Source organism: Peromyscus eremicus, chromosome 11 (genome assembly GCF_949786415.1).
Source record: "Peromyscus eremicus chromosome 11, PerEre_H2_v1, whole genome shotgun sequence".
NCBI lineage: Eukaryota > Metazoa > Chordata > Mammalia > Rodentia > Cricetidae > Peromyscus > Peromyscus eremicus.
The window spans coordinates 19,766,438-19,791,164 of record NC_081427.1 but is presented as its reverse complement, the minus strand read 5'-3'; the positions used below and the strand labels follow the sequence as shown (position 1 = coordinate 19,791,164).

The 24,727-nt window shown below is 36.4% G+C and overlaps 1 long non-coding RNA gene across 1 annotated transcript; it reads right to left on the bottom strand.

Annotated features, from left to right (window-relative positions):
• Window positions 1–6,705: 6,705 nt before the first annotated feature.
• Window positions 6,706–23,073, bottom strand: LOC131921723 (uncharacterized). Its single transcript, XR_009382074.1, has 3 exons — window positions 22,995–23,073; window positions 21,726–21,831; window positions 6,706–7,946 (listed from the first exon to the last, which is right to left on the bottom strand). It is a non-coding gene; the product is annotated as an uncharacterized LOC131921723 (long non-coding RNA).
• Between the last annotated feature and the right edge of the window lie 1,654 nt (window positions 23,074–24,727).

Here is a 24,727-nt window from a genome sequence, read left to right as displayed (position 1 = left end):
GGACATTTAAAAAAATATGTAGCTCCTAATGTTACTTTTAGGATGCTTATTTGAAAATAAAATGATATAGTAATCAACTTCCTTACTAGTTTTCTTTTCTCTCACCACTAAAACTTAAGTTATTTTCCCTCATCCATGTATATATATATAAATACATGTATGGTACCATGAACTATATGCTTCTTATTACATATTGTAAGGGTTTTTTCCTTCATTATGTTGATCATTTATACATTAACAATTTCATTTAATTTAAATCTGAGGATAATTTTTGAATTATTTATATAATAATTTTTCTACTTATTATAAAAATGTAATTTCTATAACCTATATTATTCTGTTCATATCTTGATTTTTTCATTGCTTCATAGTTTCTCCCTTACTGTACTTTGTTTTTTGTAGAGTAGGAATTTTTTTTATTTTATCCTTCTACCTTTTCTACTATAGTTTTGACATTTACTTTAACTTGTGTTTTAATGTTTCCTCCTTCTGCTTTCTGAATTTTCCATTTTATAACATTTTGCATTGGATCGTCTCAGAATCTTATCTTTTAAATCTATCTCCTTTTTTTCTTCTTCATTCTATTTTGAGTTCCTCATTTCTGTTTTTTTCTATTCTGTTTTGTCTTGTCTTCATTCCTCAGAATTATGAGACTCATTAGGACATCTGCTAATTACACATATGTGTATACACACATGTACATACACACACACACACACACACACACACACACACACACACACACGGGTTACCTTATAAATGTATCTAATGAACTGGAAAAATAAGGTTAGATGGACATTTTATTATCAAAAGTATTTATATCAAAACCCTGATAAGATAGAAGAAATAAACACCTTTTTGATTAATGTGTGATCAGGAAACTTGGCTTAAATTTGTATCTATATGTTCTAATTTGGTTCCTTTTACTTTGACAAACACAGCACAGAAGCAAGTTGATGGATTACAAAGCATAATCCATCTTCAAAGGAAGCCAGAGGAGGAGCTCAAAGACAAAGGCAAAAGCTGGAGAAGAGACCATAGAGGATCACTGCGTACTGGTTTGCTCAACCAGATTTCTTGTCCAGAAGCAGGCCCACTTGCCTATGGATGACTTTGTTCTCAGTGGGATGGATCCTCCTAAATCAATTATCAATTACAGAAATTCCATGCAGATATAACAACAGGCCAGTCTGATGAAATCAATTACTCAACCAAGGTGACTCTAGGTTTGTGTACTGTTGACATGTAAAGCTAACTACAATATTGCATGTCAGTAATAATATGCAATATGGAACTCTAATTTGAGAAGAACACAGCAATATCCTTGAAATTATGGATTTTCAATAAAGGTAAATGGCAGGGTCACACTGCCTGTTGACAAAGACATCTAAGATGAGTTTTTCATGACCTCTCGTAAAATATTGTTTAATTAATTTTATTTTTTGACAATTGTGTACATGTATATAATACATTTTGATTATTCTCACCCCCATGCAATCTTCCCCTCTTACTCCTATCAATCTCATTTCTTTCCTTTAAGTCTTTTCCCATAAATAGTTGACAATTCTTTTGGTATTGTTTTTTGACTCACTGAATTTATCCAAATCCATCAGTCTAACCATAAATATAGAACTATCCTGTGGAACCTGATAGACTCATTCTTAGGTACATATCTGAAGATAATTACCCCCTCCTCCAGATTCCGTAAGTAGCCAATCATTTCCTAGGTAAAATCAGTGCCCTTCTCTCCCATTCAAGGCTAGATATTGACATCTCCAATCTTCTGCATACCCAACACAGGCAAGTATACCTGCATTTATACCATGATTTCAATGACTATGTCATGTCCTGGAGGTAACATTTCATGACTTTTTCCATCATTCTTAGTGTCTTCAATGGTCAAAGGCCTTTGCATTCACTACCATTCTTTGTAAAATAAATCTTCTCTGATTTATGTTGAAAGTAGCATCTGCCCATGGTTATAAACATATTCCTAAAGCACTTTGACTACATGGTAATTTTCTTCCTAGGATCAAATTGATAATTATGCATAGTGGGTGTGCTAGATGTTGAACCCAGTGTCTCAGTCATCTATGTGCTAGGTATGTACTCTATTGCTCAACCATATCCACATCTTTTAAAAATTATAATAAGTAATAGTTGAACAGTGAAATCAAAGGTGACTGGATTCTTGTCAAGCTACACAAGAAAGTTCTGCCGGTCTGACCACTTGACACATTATTTCCTGAGAAAGATTTTCATTTTAGATTTCATTATTCTGCAGTCTTCCTACTAATATCTATGTGATGAGATGAGAATCACATCACAGAAAATCTTTGAAAGTTATAATATTTTTTAACTTTTTCTCTTATACATTACATTAGGACCACCACAGTTTCCCCCTCCCTGCACTCCTCATAGGCCCTCTTCCCACATCCCATTTCCTCCAGATCCACTCCTCTTCCATTTTTTTCTTCAAGTAAAAAGGAGCTGAGCTCCCCTTGAGGTCAACCTAATGTGCAGTAACAAGTTACAATGAAACTAGGCACACATGCTCATATCAAGGCTGGTTAAAGCAGCACAGTTGGAGGAAAAGGGTCCCAAGCACAGGCAAAAGTGTAGACAAATTTCTAAACAGTCTTATAAATAAGAAACACAAAGCCAAATAAAGGGGTGAAAGCTGTAGAGTCCAGAGAAATAGTGAGAATCACCAACTAACCTTAGCTCACCCCACTGCTGTAGTTTCCCAAGCAACCCAGCCTCTTCCTGTCTAACCTGTGCCTTTATTACCTTACTGTTCTGCCTTCTCATTGGCTCTTTTTTTTTAATTTTATAATTTAATTTTACATATCAGCCACGGATTCCCTTGTTCTCCCCCCTCCCCCCCATCTCCCCCCCATCCCACCCCCCATTCCCATCTCCTCCAGGGCAAAGACTCCCCTGAGGATTGAGTTCAACCTGGTAGATTCAGTCCAGACAGGTCCAGTTTCCTCCTCCCAGGCTGAGCGAAGTGTCAGGATCTTGTCCCACTGCCTGGATGCCTCCCAAACAGTTCAAGCTGATCAACTGTCTCACTTATCCAGAGGGCCTGATCCAGTTGGGGGCTCCTCAGCTATTGGTTCATAGTTCATGTGTTTCCATTCGTTTGGCTATTTGTCCCTGTGCTTTATCCAACCTTGGTCTCAACAATTCTCGCTCATACTAACCCTCCTCTTTCTCACCAACTGGACTCCCAGAGATCCACCTGGGGCCTGGCCGTGGATCTCTGCGTCCAGTTCCCTCAGTCATTGGATGGGGTTTCTAGCACGACAATTAGGGTGTTTGGCCATCCTATCAACAGAGTAGGTCAGTTCGGGCTGTCCTTCAACCATTGCCAGTAGTCTATTGTGGGGGTATCTTTGTGGATTTCTGTGGACCTCTCTAGCACTTTGCAAGATCAACTCAAAAAAATCAGTAGCCCTCCTATATAATTGACAAACAGGCTGAGAAGGAAATCGGAGATACATCACCTTTACAATAGCCACAAATGATATAAAATACCTTCGGGTGACACTAACCAAGCAAGTGAAGGACCTATATGACAAGAACTTTAAGTCCCTGAAAAAAGAAATTGAAGAAGATGTCAGAAAATGGAAAGATCTCCCATGCTCATGGATGGGCAGGATAACACAGTAAAAATGGCAATCTTACCAAAAGCAATCCACAGATTCAATGCAATCCCCATAAAAATACCAATACAATTCTTCACAGACCTGGAAAGAATAATACTCAACTTCATATAAAAAAACAAAAAACCCAGGATAGCCAAAAGAATCCTGTACAATAAAACAACCTCTGGAGGCATCACGATCCCTGACCTCAAGCTCTACTATAGAGCTACAGTAATAAAAACAGCTGGGTACTGGCATAAAAATTATTGGCTCTTAACCCAGCCACTTTGCTTCCTCATCACTGCCTGTCTGTACAGACCTCCAGGTCTCTGTGGTTGGCACTGGGATTAAAGGCATGTGTCACCGTGCTTGGCTGTGTCCTTGAATGTACAGAGACTCTGTTTGCCATGTGATCAGAATAAGGGTGTGTGCTATCACTGCCTGCTTTCTGTTTATGGCTTGCTGTCCTCTGATCTCCAGGCAAACTTTGTTTATTAACATACAAGTAAAATATCACCACATTTCAGCACAAATAAAATATCACCACAAAAAAGAGTCATAAAGATCCCCAACTCTGCTGAGTAGTATTCCATTGTGTATATGTACCACATTTTGTTTATCCATTCTTCAGTTGAAGGGCATCTAGGTTGTTTCCATGTTCTGGCTATTACAAACAACGCTGATATGAACATAGCTGAACAAGTGCTCTTGTGGTGTGGTTGAGCATTCCTTGGGTATATGCCCAAGAGTGGTATAGCTGGATCTTGGGGGAGATGGATTCCCAATTTTCTAAGAAATCGCCATATTGATTTCCAAAGTGGTTGTACAAGCTTGCATTCCCACCAGCAGTGGAGGAGAGTTCCCCTAGCTCCACATCCTCTCCAGCATAAGGTGTCTTCAGTGTTTTTGATCTTAGCCATTCTGACAGGCGTAAGGTGGTATCTCAGAGTTGTTTTGATTTGCATTTCCCTGATGATTAGGGATGTTGAGCAATTCCTTAAATGTCTTTCAGCCATTTGAGTTTCCTCTGTTGAGAATTCTCTGTTTAGTTCTATAGCCCATTTCTTAATTGGACTGTTGGGCATTTTGATGTCTAATTTCTTGAGTTCCTTATATATTCTGGATATCAGTCCTCTGTCAGATGTGGGATTGGTGAAGATCTTTTCCCATTCTGAGGTTTGCAGACAAATGGATGGATCTAGAAAAAATCATCCTGAGTGAGGTATCCCAGACTCAGAAAGACAAACATGGTATGTACTCACTCATAACAGGACGCTAGATGTGGAACAAGGATGACTGGACTGCTACTCACATCACCAGGCAGGCTACCTGGAAAACAGGACCCCAAGAAAGACACAGGGATCGCCCAACGACAGAGAAATGGAATGAGATCTACATGAACAGCCTGGACAGGAGTGGGGGTAGTGAAGGGCGAGGGTCGAGGGAAAGAGAGCTTGGGTGAGTGGGAGATCCCAGCTGGATCAAAAACAGAGAGGGAGAACAAGGAATAGGAGATCATGGTAAATGAAGACCACATGAGAATAGGAAGAAACAAAGTGCTAGAGAGGCCCACAGAAATCCACAAAGATACCCCCACAACAGACTGCTGGCAATGGTCGAGAGACAATCCGAACTGACCTACTCTGGTGATGGGATGGCCAAACACCCTAATTGTCGTGCTAGAAACCTCATCCAACTACTGATGGATCTGGAGGCAGAGATCCATGACTAGGCCCCAGGTGGATCTCTGGGAGTCCAATTAGCGAGAATGAGGAGGGTTTATATGAGAGAGAATTGTTGAGACCAAGGTCGGATAAAGCACAGAGACAAATAGCCAAACAAACGGAAACACATGAAATATGAACCAATGGCTGAGGGGTCACCAACTGGATCAGGCCCTCTGAGTGGGTGAGACAGCTGATTGGCCTGATCTGTTTGGGAGGCATCCAGGCAGTGGGACCGGGTCCTGTGCTCATTGCATGAGTTGGCTGTTTGAAACCTGGGGCCTATGCAGGGTCCCTTGGCTCAGCATGGGAGGAGGGGACTGGACCTACCTGGACTGAGTCCACCAGGTTGATCTCAGTCTGTGGGGAAGGCTTTGCCCTGGAGGAGATTGGAATGGGGGGCGGGCTGGGGGGTAGGTGAGGGGGGCGGGAGGGGGGAGAACAAGGGAATCTGTGGCTGATATGTAGAACTGAATTGTATTGAAAAAAAAAAAAAAAAAAAAAAAAAAAAAAAAAAGATCCCCAACTCCCACTATTGGGAGTCCAACAAGAACACCCCACTGGAACACCAGCCTATACAACCATAAGGTATATGCAGAGGACATAGCTCAGACCCACAGGGTCCTTGCCTGTGGCTTCAGTCTCTTTGAGCCTCTATGAGCCCTGCTTAGTTCTTTAGGCAGTGTTCAAGTAGTGTCCTCCACCCATCTGGTTCCTACAATCCTTCCCCCTTCTTCTGTGGAGTTCCCTTGGTTCCACCAAGTGTTGTGCTGTGGGTATCTGTATCTGCTCCCATCCATTGCTGAATGACACCTCTCTGATGACAATTCAGCTAAGTATAGCAGAATATCATTAGGAATCGTTTCACTGAGTGTTTTTTTTTTTCCTCTAGTAGAGATTGGTTCTATCATGAGGCTCAGCACTGCCCTGCCTCTGACTCTTGGCAATCCAGGCAATGTCAGGTTTGGACTCACTCTCCTAGCTTGGACCTCAAAACGGACAAGTCATTGATTGTCCACTTGCGCAAGTCTTCTGGCCATTACCCCAGTACATCTTGCAGGCAGAATGGATTGTAGGTCAAAGGTTTTGTGACTGGGTTGATGTCCAAGTTCCACAGCTTGGAGCCTTGCCTGGTTATAGAAGTTTGCCAGTTAGAGCTCTGTATCTCCCATTAAAGGAGATTCCAGGGAGTTTTCACTGTACTAGGTTTCTACATTAACCCCCAAATGCTTCCAGTTCCAGTCATCTTTCCACAGAATCTCTCCATCTAGATATCTGTGTCAAAATATAGAGGTGGTTACTTTCCTGGGAAGATGAATACACATTGGAAGTATTAGAATACATAGTAAAGTCTAATAGTCCACACGAGGAGAGGGATATCTGGAATTACTGACATATGATTTCAACAATGCATGTGAATATATAGAGGTTCTCCTATTTTATAAAACTAGAAGAGCGTCCCTTGAATTTACACAATGTGTGCTGTGCCCAAGAACATCCATTGACACATTGGAAGAAACGGCACATCCTGCTTTTCTTTTACAGAGAGCAAATGTTGTTTCTTGAAACAAGTGTTCTAGATGAAAATGAATAGGTAGGAAATAAAACCATAATGTAAATCTAGATCTATAGTAAGAGAGTTGACAGCTGCATTTCTAAGGAAAAATAGTCAATGTTTTTCTTAACGATAAAGTGGGATTTATATACAGCTGGATTTCATTTAGTATTTCACATTTTCCTGAGATTCAAAAGAGAGAATTAATTTAGCATATTAGGTCACTTATCACCCATGAATATAGATACTGCTAATGCTCGTATATCTATCCTGACATTTCATAAATGACAAATATTACTTAACTATTTTTGCTGATGGGCTCAACTTTGCCAATGTATAATTTTGTTATTATGGCTTCTGTCAGATACCATCAAAAGGGCAAACATAATTCACATTTTTTATGAGACAAAGACATTATTATGCTTCAGTAGCTTCATAAAATATGATTTAGGAAAACAATGTAGCCACTTAGAACTTATACATATGTCACATTGTGCTTATGTATAAGCTTAACAAGTGAAGTTTAAATATTATCTAAAATAAACAAGATTTCCAATGTAAATTATTTTCCATCCATCCATTACTGATCAATCTATTAACATTATGTCTACTATTTAAAATATACACATACATAACTAATTTTCTGTGTTTATATTTTCTGTATATAGTACTTATGCACTTATTTTTTCTATTTGATTGTTCATTGTGCAAAAAATTCCTTTAAGTTAGAAGGCAGACATAATGCTTTTATTGATGTTATTGCTTTGATATTTATCTTGTGACTGTACTCTTACTTTTGCTTATCTAGACATACAAGAAACTCATAAAGTCAACCCATGAGTCAATTGTGAGACCAGGTAACAGAGTTTGTGTAGACGTCCATTGCCGTAAGAACAAGAAATAACAAAATGTGTAGACTTCCTTGTGTAGCACTGAGTTCTTGTCTCCCAACACAGTTTCCCATCAAGCTACATGCTTGAGCTCTTGTGACTTCAAGTCCAACTTGAAGGTTTCAGGCTAGATATGGAAAATTTGAAAAGAAAGTTGTTTACTCATTCACACTCACAATTCTCAGCTAGTTAAATTTTCCTCTCTATCAGATATAAGGTCTGTAATTAGTCAAGATCACCCACCACTGGATACCATGCTGAATAATTTTTATCTAGTACACTCACTGACCAGCTGATGCTCACTTTTTGTCACTTGTCAGGTTTTACATGTATGATAACTTGTTTCTTCTTTCTTGTTACATTGCAAGACATACATGTTTGAGGCACATTAATATTTTGTTCACTTAAAATGCATAGCACACAGGGAAGCCTGAGTAAATATTTGTTATGTGAGTGAGAAAATTCATGAAGTACGTTTTATTCATACTTGGTCTCAAAGTCTTAAAACAATAATTTCAGACATAAATTGGGTACTATTAAAGTTTTCTCTTGATGTACATAAAAAGCTACAGTTTATTGTTAACATAAAAATATATATATTATTAGTGAGTTTACTTTTTAACTATAAAATAAAATAAAGGTTTCTATACAATTTTTTTTTTACTCAGTGACAATAACCTTGCAGTATAAAGCATGCAACTTTGAGAATTATAACATTAATTGTTGGAGGGATTTATTAATAAAAAAAAAACCAAAAACAAAACTCAGGGCCAGAGATTGGGGTGAACACTGAAAGATCAGAGCAGTAGCTAAGAGCTGATACTAAAAACCCTTTCTTACCCTTCACTGCTGCTGCCGTCCTTCCCCTTAGAAAGAGTGCCCACTTCCTGTGTATCTGTCTTTTCATTGACTTTCTGTTCTGCCTTCTCATTGGTTGTAAACCCAACCATATGACCTCCTCGTCACTGCCTGTGTATACAGACTTCTAGGTCTCTATGGTTGGTATTGAGATTAAAGGCGTGTGTCTCCATGCTGGCTGTATCCTTGAACACACAGAGATCTGCCTGTCATATGATCGGTATTAAAGGTGTGCACCACCACCACCCGGCTTCTTCTATGGCTTGATATTAGCTCTGGCCCCCAGGCAACTTCATTTATTAATAAATAAAATCACACTTCAGCACAAATATCACTATACATCTGCTTCCATCAGTTACTGGAGAAAGGCTCTATGATGACAGTTAGGTTATTCACCGATCTGATTACTGGGTTAAGCCAGTTCAGGCACCCTCTCCACTATTGCTACTAGTCTAAGCTGGGGTCATCCTTGGGGATTCCTGGGAACTTCCCTAGCACCAGGTTTCTCCCTATCCCCATGATGTCTCCCTTTATCATGGTATCTATTTCATTGCTCTCCCACTCCATCCTTCTTCCAGCTTGAACATCCCATTCCCTTATGTTCTCATTCCCCATCCCCTACCCTCAATGTGCAGAGATCCATAGCCAAACACCAGGCTGAGCTCCAGGAGTTCAGTTAAAGAGAGAGAGAAGAGGGATTCAATGAGCAAAGGTCATCAAGGTCATGATGGGGAAACCTACAGAGACAACCAAACCAAACTAGTGGGAACTCATGAAATTTAGATCAACAGCTGTGGAGCCTGCATGGGACTGGACTAGCCCTAGTCCAGTCCCTCTGCATAGCAAGACAATTGTGTAGCTTGGTCTGCTTAAGGGGCCCCTGGCGGTAGGATCAGAATAGATCCCTGGTGCATCAGAGGGCTTTTTGGAGTCCACTGCCTATGATGGGACACTTCACACAGCCTTGAGGCAAGGAAAGGAGCTTGGGTCTGCCTCTATTAAATGTACCAGGCTCTGCTGACTCCCCTTGGGAGGCCTTACCTTCTTGTAGGAGGGAGTAGGGGGGTGAGTTGGGGGGGTTAGGCTGGAGGAGTGGAAGGAGGGAAGAGGGGAATCTTTGGTATGTAAAATGAATAAAACAATTCTTAATTAAAAAAAGAAAATGTTTTACTGTAATTTGCTTTCTGAAAAAAACCCAAAAAATATTGTGATAATATTCACACCTCTCAAAATTCTTTCCAATCCAATCCCTTTCCATAACCATTTATCTCTGTTTACCTTGCTTTATTTTTAAACTGTTTAAGAGCAATTGTTGCTACTCAAAGTTTTATGGATATGTGGTCTTCTACTAGAGTGTGGTCAACTTAACCAGGGGCTACAATTATAGAGAAAACTGTCTCTCCCTTTCCAAGAAGCTAAAAAATGTCAATAGCTCCATGGCTAGGAATGATATTGCATGTCCAACTGCCCACTCTGTGTTAGGATTTTTTTCCTGGAAGGTGTTACACAAGTCCCATAGAATAAAAGTACTCAGTAATAATACCTTGTTGTGAGCCCATAAGACCCAACAGTGACTGCCTTTTCAAGAATTCCTCACAGATGCAATAATGACAAACTTCAAGGAAATAACTGTCTGATTGGAATTAAGTCCCACTTCATAAGATGACAGCCATACATAGCACCATTCATTGTCCAGGAAACAGTGGCTATGCAGGTCATAGGCCCTAGAAGGAAATCTACTTCTATTCATCTGCTAAGTGGGCATAGTATTAAGCCAATTCCTAATGATTCAGCCTTGCACCCATAGACCAATGCATCTCTCAGCCTTCATCTTAGATGCTCTATTTGCAGTAGATGGTGATGAGGGCAAAGACCCACAACTGGCCAAGAAGCAGAGAAGAAAAGATTGCTAAATGTTTAACTAACGAATTTATATCCTGTGCTAATCACCATCTACTGCAAATATTAGCTTCTCAGATGTATAGAGAAAGAGAAAGAGAGAGATATTACATATATATGTGTATATATATCAAATGTACATTATATATAAGATCACAACTACCCAGGATAGCCTCAGGGATCATTCCAGAAGAGGAGACAGAAACAGAAAGAGATAACCCATGACTGCAATACAAGTGTTGACCTCTGTACACAGTAGGATGAGCTGTACATGTGAACTCACAGTGACTGTAACAGGGTGAATAAAACCTGTGCACACCCGATTGGAAGACTTTTACATATAACCAATGGTTTTGGCCAAATAGAAAACCAGAAGACCAATATTAGCAGATCAGTGTCTTTCTATGTATGGATGACAAAGATGTTTGGAAAGAGAATAAGATAAATACCTTATGTTCTCTTTTATACACGGACCCTGGCTTCTGATTATTTAATATGTATATCTAGGAGGAATTAAATGGGAATAAAGAACAAAAAACTGTAAGTGTCCATGAGATGGAACAAAAGGCTCTAAGGGAGAGAGAAAGGAGACAATGTAACCTATGAAAATATGAAGGTGGAAGCAGTAATCTGCTAGTTAACAGAGAGGCAGTATCATAGGAAGGGAGAATCAACTGAAATGAAGTACAAAGGGAAATGCTATAAGGAATATGTTACTTTGTTAACTAATTTTAAAATACTAAACAAACAATTGAACAAAGCAAAAGGTCATTTAAATCATACTTCAAAAGTTTCCAGGAATAAACCCAACCAAGAAGATGAACAACTATACAATGAAAACTTCCACATCACTGTTTACTGCCTCACTGTTCACAATAGCTAAACTATGGAACCTAACAAGATTTTCAACAGAGCAATGAATAAAAAACAAACAAAAAAATATGGAGTGTGGATATGTTTCAGCCACAAAGAAGAATGAAGTGATATTTTCTTCAGGAAAATTAAATAAACTATAGGTAAGTATATTAAGTAAATGGAGTTAGTCACAAAAAGTCAAATACCACAATTTCTGTTACATTTTATTCCTAGATTTCATTTAGAAACTAAGAATGTGTATGTACATATGACCTGAAAGTAGAAGTGAAACTGTCCAGGTAAACAAGGCAGACTACTAGTAACACGAACCTTAAAGAGTCTTATTAATAATAATAAAAAAAAAACTGGAGCCAGATATTGATTGGGGTGCAAGCTGAAAGATCAGAGAAACAGAACAAGCCAGCAATTAGTTTTTGCCTCTTCGAAATCCTCAGTCTAAAGGTGAGAGGTCCTGGGTTTAAAGGCGTATGTCCTTCCTAAGCAAATACATGGGATCTCAAGTCCTGGGATTAAAGGTGTGTGCCACCACTGTCTGGCTCTGTTCCCAGTGTGGCCTTGAACTCACAGAGATTTGGATCTCTGTCTCCTGACTGATAGGAATAAGGGTATGTGCCATCATTGTCTGGCCTCTATGTCTAATCTAGTGGCTGGCTCTGTTCTCTGATCCCCAGATAACTTTTACTGGGATGGCTAATTTATCACCACAACTAGTAGAAAGGGAAATTACATGAATATGGAGACAAATGCTCACTGTGCAATATATAATTGTATGAGAGTTTGAAAGATACACTAATATAAACAATAAGAGTAATAACTAATAGAAAATGTTGGTAAGGATGTGTAAGTAAGAATAATAAACCAACCTTAACATGCTCCTGATCAGAATGCACATCACTGTGCCCACTATAATAATCCATATGAAGGCTCTGCAATAAACTGAAGTTGGAGCTGTCATGTGATCCAGCGACACAATACCTTGGTAAATTCCCCAAGGAATTAAAATAGGCACCCAATATAAATACCTATATACCAATGTTTTTGACACACTGCTTATAGTAGTCTATTCATGTAATGCATTCAGCCAATATAACCACGGGGGGAAAAAAATGAAGGGATAAAGGAAATACCATACATACACACACACACACACACACACACACACACACACACACACACATATTATGGTGTGTTATAAAGACAGGTTTCACAAGATTTCTCTTCCATAACAAGTTAGGTTAAAAACAAAAGACATGAAAATAAACTTAGGGCTAGAGGGATGGAGGAGAGCATCAAAAAGCTGGTAGTCATTGGAAACATGTAATGGGCAATGAGTATAATGGGAACATATACTATAGAATATACAAACATAAAAATGTGGTACTGAAACCCATTGTTTTATATACTTTGTAGGCTTGCTTACAAAATCCAGCATAACAGAATATAGAAAAGTTTAATATTCCAGAATTTACTAAGATTGAATTTACCAAAATTATTGCCACCAGGTGCAATTTGACAAAGAATGTCTAAGGGGTGAACCCTGACATACTTAAAAGTTATTGAATCAAGCTTTAGAGAATCAAGCTTTAGAGAATCAAGCTTTAGTGGATATAATTATTGCCACTTCAGTTTTTCAAGTCATCACATCTTAAAGATCTCACAAAAACTTTAGAAAACAAAGAGATTAGAGATAACTACACATAATTGGTACAAATTTTAAAATACTTAGCAATTTTTAAAGTGTATTTAGCAATACATAAGACATATTATATATGAATGCCTAATATTATTTGAAAGTTTAACATTTGAAAATGAATCAATAGTAAATATAGAAAAGAAAATGAAAAAATTTAAAAGCATTAAAACAATTTAGACGATATGATAACTTGATTAAATCTAATAGAAAAATGCAAGTAGGAAGGCACTCCCTCAGTGTGGTAATGATAATTTTCAAATAAATACAGTTAACATTGCAGTCTCAAAGAAAGGGAACACTTCCCCCTGAAGATCTGCAGTTACCTCTATTCCATAATGTTTTGGAGTTAGTTACTTTTTATTAAAAAAATAAAATTCAATTAAAATAATTAAGGAAAGGGAAAATGAAAGATAACATAGGAAAAGGGAGATAAAGTGAAGGCAGATGTCTGCACATCTGATTATATTGTATTGAACAAAGATCTTAAGGATAAGGTAAGTCAGTCATCAACAATGGTATATTATGTTATTAGTATTCCTGGGTACAAAGTCATAAGGACAAATAATTCATCGTTCTTTAGTCACAGCTAATGGAATTCAAATGGTATCAAACACCAAATAAAAAGGAATAGCTTTAGCTGCAATACTGCAAACTTGTATGATGAATCAGTAAAAGAGAAAATCAAAATGATGGAAGAAGAGTAATAAAGTGTAAAATGAGGAGACAATAGGGACAAGACCTCCTGGACTCTCTTCCATCCACTCTGCATGTCCATCATTGTTGCACTTGTTCAGCTCACATTTAGGCATGCTCATGACACTTATGGGTGCAGTTTCTGACATCCCTAGGAGGCACAGTCTAACAGCAAATGCCTCCCTTTTCTGTGACTCTTGAGGTCTTTCTGCCCCCTCTTCCACAACATTCACAACATTGCTGAGCCTTAGGTGTGGGCCTTGTATTGCAGATGCACCCATCGGAACTGGGCTCCAAAGCTATTTATTTGATTTGGTGTGTGTGTGTGTGTGTGTGTGTGTGTGTGTGTGTGTGTGTGTGTGTGACCTTTTGTATATTCTTAATAATTTACAAATAAATTAATGTAGCAGAAAGATATTTCTATGACCACTTGATTAATTTAGAAAGGTCTAAATGAAGGAGAATACCGCTAGGTTATCTGAATAACTTAAGTGACAACAAAGTTAGAGGATATTTCACTTTATTTCCAACATAAATATACAAATAATGACAAAAATAAAGAGGAAATTTAAAATAAGTTCAAATTACTCAGCACTTAAATTTTCGCACATGAAATGGAAATGGCAAAAGCATGCTTTTAAATTTGTGTTTGTTCTATGAAATAAATACAAAGAATCTGAATATAGACATATAAGAAACAAAAGTAAAAAGAGACAGGAGAAATACAATACCTAGTAAAAATATACCAAAAGAATGAATATATATAAAAAATGTACTAATATACTGAATACAATAACTCTGGTGTAGACTTCAGGTCCCATTAATGTAATTTCTGAGTTCAGCAATTTGGTCTGTAGTAAAAGGCATCTCATTAAAGTATATACAGCAGATTTACTTAATTCTTAATCTGGAATAAAATACATTAAGTAATACTCAGGGGTCTATCAAGTAAAAAAATCCCCAAACCATGACTTGATTAAGCTCTTTAGACTATTTCTATATCTAATCCATGTTGATTTTAACAGAAAGAAAATTAATATAATCCTCATCCTTGTGCTTTTCTCAAAAAACTTCAAAGAATCAAATGAGTTACAAATCCATCATGAATATTATGAAACAGATTTCTGCTAGTAAATGCTAGGGTTGCTTAATCTCATTTCCAATACATACCAGGGAAATATCCAATTTCCTTTTCTTTTTTCTTATAAAAACAGGATGAAAGCTACATGTATACTAGGTTCATAAATCCGCCTTCAACTTTTAATTGTTTCAGTCATTCTTATTATGTAAACACAAGCTTTAACTAGGTAGTTAGTCTTTGACACATTTTCTGGTACAACTATGCAAGATTTAATGGAACAAAACATTAGTGTACTATGTGGGACTTCTTTTATCCTGGTACAGAAACTAAAATACCAACACAACAGAATTATTATTACAGACAATGAGATATGGAAGATGGAATATATATGTCATACTCAGATTCTGAAGATCCAGTGGAGGTCTAGTGATCACTATATGACTAGCTTATATGTTGACATTTTCATTAAAAACAGCCATATGCATATCCAGGAGACTATAGTTAAAGTAGGAAAAATATAGTCTCTGCAGTGTATGTGGACTCACCATAAATTATTTTCAAACTGACTGAGAGCCATCAGGAATAAAATGTGTAAGGTAAAAGGATATGATACAATAAAACTGTACCAAAAGCAAACCCTGGGGAAATGGTAATTTTCCTGAGTAAAAGAGAAAATAAAAGCAAGCATATTAATATACACATTCCCTTAATATTGATTTATATTGTCTAGATTACAGTTACACAGACATGAATACTATATGTAGAGAGAACAACTGGTAAAATTCAATGTAGTGTTATCAGGAGATGATACCATCTTGGAAAATGAATGTGCTAATGAAGAAAGTGAGATACAAATGAACTGCAGTTCGATTTTTAAGGAATAATCAGATTTTATAAATCCTGGAAGTTAGTAAAGGGTGTTAGCCTTTTAGGGAACCTATGGAAATTATATATATATATATATATATATATATATATATATATATATATATATGACCTTGATTTTGAAGCATGTAGGATAAATCATATATCACTTACTTGAAACAAAATTTAAAAAAAAAAGATCATAAAATCAAGCTGGAAAACTTAATTTTTTAAATGAGCATCTAAGTCAATAAATATAAATGTACCTATCTAATGATACATAATTGTTCAACTGTAGTAACAATTTTCTATATGTGAGTTAACCAGTAACTTATAAATGTATGTCAGAATTCTACTATGGTACCTGAAAACAAAACAAATGAGATATCTCAGTGTAGGCTGAACAAGGAATACACCAATTACGGGCCAAAGTGGACAGGGGAAAGCCCACATGACCTCATCTCTACACAAAGAACTACAGAGAAGTAATGAACACTGAGAACTGGATAAATTGTCTTCCCCAGGGATGAGAAAACCAATTGTTTATGCAATACCAAATAATCAGCCCTGAAAACATACTTACAAGTAGCAGAATAGAGATGGAACTGGTTATACTTTAGAATATAGGATATGTGCATAAGCATACATACATGCATGCAGTAGCAACTAATGAAAAGGGAAGCCAATAATTTAAAAGAGAACAGGGAGGAGCAGTTGGAAGTCTTAAAAGGAGGAAGGCAAAGGGATAAATACTGTAATTTAATCTCAAAAATAAAAAAGAAAGAAAAATATTCAGGATGCATTGATAGGAATATGGCTATTCAGAAAAATTATTACAATTCTATTTTGCCTTCTTTTTTTTTCAGATAAGACAATGGATATCAGTAACAGCAGACAGGAATCCTATTTTTCTCACGCTATATGATGTACAGTTCAATGGCTCCCATCAGAAAGAGAAATCTATTGATTAAATCTTTGTTACTGTCTGTTACAAAGATTAATTTCCTTCATGATGGGTGAGGATTACACTTATTCGTGGGTATGAGAACAAATATTTCCAATGTAGTTAGGCACTATTTTGGCTTAGTAAATTGGTAGTTATAGGCTCTTCTCCTCTGACTTCAATATCAGGCATGATTTCTCTCTTGTTTAGACCAGGTAGAGAGATGTTGGTTGCTGTCATGCTGTGGGTTCCACTAGTGAACCAGTACAGTTACTGTACCATCCTGACTGTTATTGTGGTTCATAGATGTCATAGCTTGACAGAGCTGTTGGTTGATTTCTTCATTTCAAAGCTCATTTTTTTTTCCTTTTGGTACCATGAAAGCTAACTTTCAAGAAGAAGATTTTCAGGTTAACACTATCTCAGGGGTCTCTGGGTCATGTGTCTGAAGTGCATGGTGTCTTCTTCAATAGGGACTTGCCTTCCACCTCAACGGGGGACATCCAAGGGCAATAGCAATATCCAATAATGTTTGGGAAAGCTCTTAGAAAAGCATGACCAAAACTCTAAAGAAGGCTGTCATGCCTGGTGGTGGTTTTTAGTCAGATGGTGTCTGGGTCTTGGAGAGAGCATTGACAGCCAGATGAAGCAATTTCATTTAATTACATATGTATGTGTGTATAAAGATATGTGGGGTACAGGTATTTTTTAGGTAAATATTATGAATCCTCTTGACTTTCCGATATCCTGACTGCTATTTACTCTCCTTCCACCTTCTTCTGTATTAATTTTAGTTCCCTTCACATTGGTCACATTGCCCATTTCTCATATTCAGCTACAAAGCTCTGACTCGATGCTACTTCAGCACCCCATCTTGATGGTTTACACACAGTGAGCCATGTAGACTTTGCCATTCAGAATTCCAAGAGTCTCTCTCTCTAAGCTGATCATCAACATCTCAATATATACAGTCATTTTTCTTTCTCACTTGCTTTTTCACAATCCCTGTCACATGACTTCCATTAATTATTAATGTGGAGATGTGCTAGAGTAGACTTCCTCTACTCTTGACCTTTAATCTATAAATATTTCTTTTGTACTAACCATTTTATTCCTGAAAGGATACAATTCACATTCTTCTCAGAGGTCAGGCTGTGTACTAAAGCTTGTAGTTTTATTGAGTATATTCTGAGAAGCTAGCAGAGATTCAAGATAAGAATTAGATTTTAATATCTAATGATTTCTTGCTCTAACCTCTATCTTTACTCAAACATCTAGTTTTTTTTAAAAAAATGTTAATTCTTTTATTCTAGTTCCTACATGTTGTTTTCCTCCCATAATGCTAATTTCTTACTTTTCATTACTTTTAAAGCTTACTTAATTATTTAAAAACAAATATGGTATCTAGTAAAATCATTCCTGATTCACAATCCATATTTGGATTACCTTATCTAACATATATTTTATTAATATTAAAAGACACCAATCTCCATCTAATTTCTTTTTAAGTCATTGGACATATAATAACAAAAAATAGATGAAATTTCAGGTTTTAAGAATTTTAAATCAAACATTTAACAAACACTCTCCATCAATCAGTTACATCAGATATTTGGAAGTTGTGATAAAAATTTAAATGCAAAGGTGGATAATAATTTCCTGTGAGGAACTACAATTTTAAATCGATTGGATTTAATACACCTTGTTCAGAAAGTGATACATGAGAAAAACTTTGAGGAAGTGATAAAAGTAGTCATAATAATGACAAGTAGGTCATACCTACGAAGTTCAAAGGAATATCAAAACGGGATGAATGGGAAAAAGCAAGACAAAGCAGAAGCACATTTATAGAGGTATAAGAAATTAGATTATATATGATATTGGAAGACATTGAAAAGTAAAAATCCATTCTAAATAAAATGGGTATTGTGATGATATTGAGGGAAAAATTAATATGGTTCACCTTAGTTGCTGACATATCAAACAGGCTTTAAAGGAAAAGGAAATATCAATGGAGCTATTGAGAAGTATTATGAATTAACCTGGAAGAAGTTTCTAAGATATTCACCAACCTGGTAGTATACACCAGTACTTCTTGCTCAATAATAAAGATCATTAAATTCTCAATGTATTTAAGGAAGGCATCATTAGAGGTGAGATATAATACAAGAGATGAGTCTAACTTTTCTTTCCACATAACAGGAACAGAATAATTTTGAGAAGTATTCACTAAGCCTACAATCCTATGGGGAAAAACATACTTAAAATTATTTTGTATTATTATTTTTTTTAATTCTTTGGTTTAGGAGACTCTGTGATCATGGCTGGCTGGCTTCACATTCAGTGTGTTGTTCAGTCTGTCCTCCACACCGAGACAAATCTTAAGAATTCTCTCTGCATCTAAATATACACAATGTGGTCCCCAGAGAGTAAAAGCTATCACCTAACATCTTATTTAAAATGAAAAATCTCATTTCAGCCTCCTAACTTAGAATTTCTACCTCACATACTCTTCATTTTTTTCCATTGCTAAAACTCGTTCTAATATATTATGGCAGGGAACAAGGTTGAACATGAAAGTTGGCAAAAGCAAACCATTCTTTCTAAAACCTTCATAAATAGTGGAACATTTGAGGGTATAAGATACATTCCATTGGAAGGAAAGTTCCAGAAAATTACTCTTGCTTCTTCATGTAGGAAACGAAGACTACCATTTGACATACATATTTCATAAAGTTAAAATGGATGCTCAAGATTTTTATGAATTGTTTTATAGTACACCTCTTTTATTTCCTTGAACCTTTTTTGTTTCCTTGAATCTTTTAGAACAATTTCAAAACTTTTTACTTTGTCAATTTACCAAATTAACCATAACATTTTAGTCATTTGGCTGTGAATTACCAGGGACTACCATTTCCCCTACAATGTATTTAGAAATAATGACAAAGGTTTCTCTGGTTCCTACGTGGCCAAAGCTGGTTCAGGGAGAAAATTACAAGGAGAGGTGAGCTACATAAAGGAACACTGAATTCCCAAACATGATTACTTCCTGATTATTACAAATGTGGCCCTAAGCTCAGGTTGTCATAAATTCATAATTTTACAATGAATAGGATAAATTCATAAAAGTTGCCTCTTACATAAAGGCCTTTTAAAAATGTCCACATGAATATAGAGGAAATAATCTATGTTCATAAACATATAACGTATGCCATATGTCTAGAGTGATGTTGTTAGAGTCAGGTATAGTTTTTAAACATGCTAATAGTACCCATTACTCTAAATTTAGCAACAAATAAGCATGAAAAAATTTAAATGTGAATCTCAAAATAATCATTGTTGCAAAGGATTTTTCATGCCAAATTATGCTTCATCTAGCTTACACCTCTAATGATAATACCACTCATCAGCCACAGAACAGTTGGGCACATTACCTTCTCTCAGACTGTATCAATGAATATTCCCAAATCTTTGTTTCAGGAATTATTTTGAAAAGGGCAGTGAAATGTCTGTATATTTCAATACAAAGTCATTTCAAAGCATTTTTATAAATATTATTTCTACACCGCTATAGTTCTCCAAAGACCCAGAAATTTTCTCCCTCACATCTTAAATGTGATCCGTTCAATATTTTTGTTCGATATTAAAATGTTCATTTGAATATCATTATTTCTTGAAGAATTTTATGGAACTTGTCAAAAAGTATTATTTTTCTTTGTTGGCTTCTAAAGAATTTTTTCTTCTCTTACCTTACTGTTCACCATTGTAGGGTTGTTGTTGTTATTGTTGTTGTTGTACTTGTTTGTTTGAGACAGACTCTCACTTTGTATCTATGGATTGCCTGGAACTGGATATCTGGACTAAGCTATACTCAAAACCACTGAGAATGCCTCCTCCTCATGAGCACGGTTTAAAGATATGTGCAAACTATCTCCTTCGATTACTCACTTTCCACATTAAGTTTATCCCCTCTTCTATGTCACTGTCAGAAATTCTGTTCAGAATGTTTTTAGATCCTTTAAGACAGTGATGGCGCCTTTCTCAGCACCTATCAGGCTATTGTCAGGAATGTGATAATAATGATCTACAAGTGAATTTGGTTTTATATTTATGACCATGCTTTCTTTTTTATTCCTTTATTTGCTCCCTCACAATGTATTATGAAGCTGGGTTTATGGGCCTAATGACTCAGCATAATGCCCAAGTTCAGTCTGCATGTTACATTACTGGAATTTTAACCAATGATGCTAGAACTTACAGTACCATTTTAAAACCAAGTTTGACAAGACAAGTCTCTAAATTCAATGCATCTCAATTCATTTTGCCAGGTTTTCTCTCACTCCACGTAGCAATTTTTGGAAACATATATTAATTAACTTGTTTTTTTTTCCTTTAGAGTATATGTAACTTATATATATATATATATATATATATATGTATGTATGTATATGTATATGTGTGTGTGTGTGTGTGTGTGTGTGTGTGTGTGTGTGTGTGTGTGTTGGAGACCCTGTGCCTGCTTAAAAACAATATGTTCGTCCTACATGGGAAACTGAGTCCATCTATTGAATCTCAGTTCTAAAACTTTTTACCTCTGTGTTATATGTAGAATTTAATGCAATATTTTGAAAAAAAGATGCCACACAGAACTTTGACATTCAGAACTGTAGCAGCCAAGATAAAGGCCTGGCTCTAATATCAGTGAGATTCCAGTGTTAGGAGAATACAGTGGAGAGTGATAGAGAAGGATACTTAATTTTCTTTCTTTTTTTTTCATGTATGGGCTCACACAGCCACACACACAAATGCACATGTAATACATATATACACATAAACACATATAAATTAATTTGTTCGCAACGTCAACTGAACAGTTCTATATTGCGCGTTCTTTTTGGAAGTAGTTGTCTTATATCTGTAGACATGTCACAGTTTCACATTGACCTTCAGATAACTTTCCTTGACAGTACCAAACTTAATTATGCTTTATGGGACTCACCATGTTTATACTCCGAGAAGCCTGGTGCAAGCTGTGGGCTCTAAGCTTCACACCCACACTGCTAACTGACCTTTTCATTTTTGTCAACAAGAAAGTCTAGTCCAGTCTTACATTAAAAGAGAAAGAAAAATTAAACAGTGTTCTAAAGACAGCCCCATTACTTTTAATAGTTGAAACCCATTTAACAACAGGAATGGGCGACTTTTTTTCTGAGAAGCCACAAGCCACAAGCAATTAATCCTGTTGTCAATACGAGAATGAAAAGCATTTGGTTTACACATGTGGCAAGTCTGTCTTAATCTTTTAGTTCATCAAATTCAAGGAGTGAGCAAAAGGCAAAGATTGTAACTTTAGCTGCCAAGGAAAGTGTGAATCATTTCTCTCAAGATTTTAAATATCCCTTTTTAGCTTGAAGCTATAAAGCAACCGACCTGAATGAAAACAGATTTAGGATGTAACAAGAAGACAAAATTTAACCAGCATATGTTAAAAGTGCCTTGCTGAAACAGAACAAAAGTTTCATGAATAAATATTACTAAAGGAAAAAAAAAAAGAATCATGCAACACTGTTCACACTGTGTTGACTGGGTCTCATCCTGTTAAAGGCCATGATCATTCTGTTAGAATAAAGATGTATAAATTAGCAAAACAGTGAACTGCTTAAAGAAGATTTTTCTGAAGCTTAATGATTGGTGTACTTTTAGTAAAAACTGTCTTTCTAGCTTGAATCTATGGAATCTATGGTTGCACACACACACACACACACACACACACACACACACGCACACAAAGAGACAGAGAGAGAGAGAGAGAGAGAGAGAGAGAGACCCTGGCTTACTTGATTTACTTTCTAGATTGATAATCTTTCAAAAATAACTCTCTCCTATATACATACACACATATGCACACATGAACACACACACATATGTGTGTGTGAGTGTGTGTGTGTGTGTGTGTGTGTGTGTAACCAAAAAAAAAGAAAAGTGGCCATGAATTTGAAAGAGAGCAAGGTGGTTACATAGGAACTTTTGGAAGGGGGAAAGGGAAGCAGAATATGATGTTATAATAATGTTATGAAGTTAATACTAATATTATGTTACATACCATTTGACTTGTAATAATAACACTTTCAGTTGGGAAGAGAAGAATGAACTCATATATATATCTGTATTAATTCAGTTTACAATTATGGTGAAATTTCACGTTAATATGAGTATATTTTACTGTTCAAAATATACTATACAAAGAAATGGATATCTGTATATTTACCTATATAATAATATTTCATAGGATGAGACAAAATAAATTCCTTGTGAAACTATGTTTCCAGTTTCAGAAATATACACTAAAAATAGAGACAATCATGTTAATTTTATTATTGATTACAAAGTTATCATTTAAACATTGACTAAAATTATCATGTCACAATAGAAAGTTTGATAATATCAATAAATATTGGGGAGATTTATCACTATGCAAGTAAGCCAAGTTAAAATGTCCAAGTGTGGACCTGGAGAACATGTAAACGCACAAGAGAAATAAATGTATATATTGAATACAGTAAAGCATATATAAGCAAATATAAAAGACGAGAAGCAGAAAAAGTGCTTTTTATCCAGGTCTTTGCACAGTTCCTCTTTAAAAAAAAAAAAAAAAAAAAAAAAAAAAAAAAAAACAGGTTTTCCCCGACAGTCTCACACACTTAAAAATAGCATCCTAACACTTTCCTTCATTGGCTGCTTTTCACTATTTGTATGCTCTGTGAATTCCCGAAAGTCTCATACAAAGAATCAATAGATTGTTTTAATATACATTACATCTAAGTACATATATTTAATTACTATATCATAATCTGAAACTTAATGGTTTACCTATAGTATTTACAAAACAAATTTAAATAAATTCATGGAAAAGTCTAGGATATAATGTAAACGGACATTTCTTTTTTTTTACACGCAATTATCTATATTTTTTATTTTTTTATTTTATAATTAATTTAATTTTACATATCAGCCTCGGATTCCCATGTCCTCCCTCCTCCCCCTCCCGCCCTCCCCCCAATCCACCCCCCATTCCCACCTCCTCCCCCCATTCCCACCTCCTCCAAGGCAAGGATTCCCCTGGGGATTCAGCTCAGCCTGGTAGATTCAGTCTAGGCTGGTCCAGTCCCCTCCTCCCTTCACCCAGGCTGAGCAAAGTGACCCCACATAGGCCCCAGGCTCCAAAAAGCCAGCTCATGCACTAAGGACATGTCCAGGTCCCACTGCCTGGGGGCCTCCCAAACAGTTCAAGCTAATCAACTGTCTCACTTATCCACTGGTCCAGTTCCATGGGGGCTCCTCAGCTATTGGTTCATATTTCATGTGTTTCCACTAATTTGGCTATTTGTCCCTGTGCTTTTTCCAATCATGGTCTCAACATCTCTCACTCATACAATCCCTCCTCTCTCTTGCCCATTGGACTCCCAGAGCTCCACCTGGGACCTGGCCGTGGATCTCTGCATCCGCTTCCATCAGTCATTGGATGAGAGTTCTATCACGACAGTTAGGGTGGTAAACGGACATTTCAAACCACAGAAGAATGGCGTTGGCAAGGAAATATTTTTTTCAGAGATAATAGTGAAAGAAAATCCATGTGTTTCCGTATCTGTCCACACAGACATAGTCTGCATCATAGCCTAAGTACAGTGTTAACAGGCACTGCTCACTGGGTATTTGAATTAGGGAATATGAACTTAGAGCTAACTAGATGATCCTAAATATGCAAATTTACATGTAATTACTCCAATAAATAAAAGAGAGAGTAGAGGAATCTGAAATCTGAAAATCATTGGCTTGAAGATTGAGGAAAAAAACCAATGAGAATATACAGAGTGAATATAACAAAGTAATGTAAAGGAAAAGAATGCTTAAAGTGACTCTAAACCTTCTTTATGTCCTTCAAAAATGTTTTAATTAAAAGAGAATTCCATCACTTCCCCCTCGCTGGAGAGGTTCTTTATG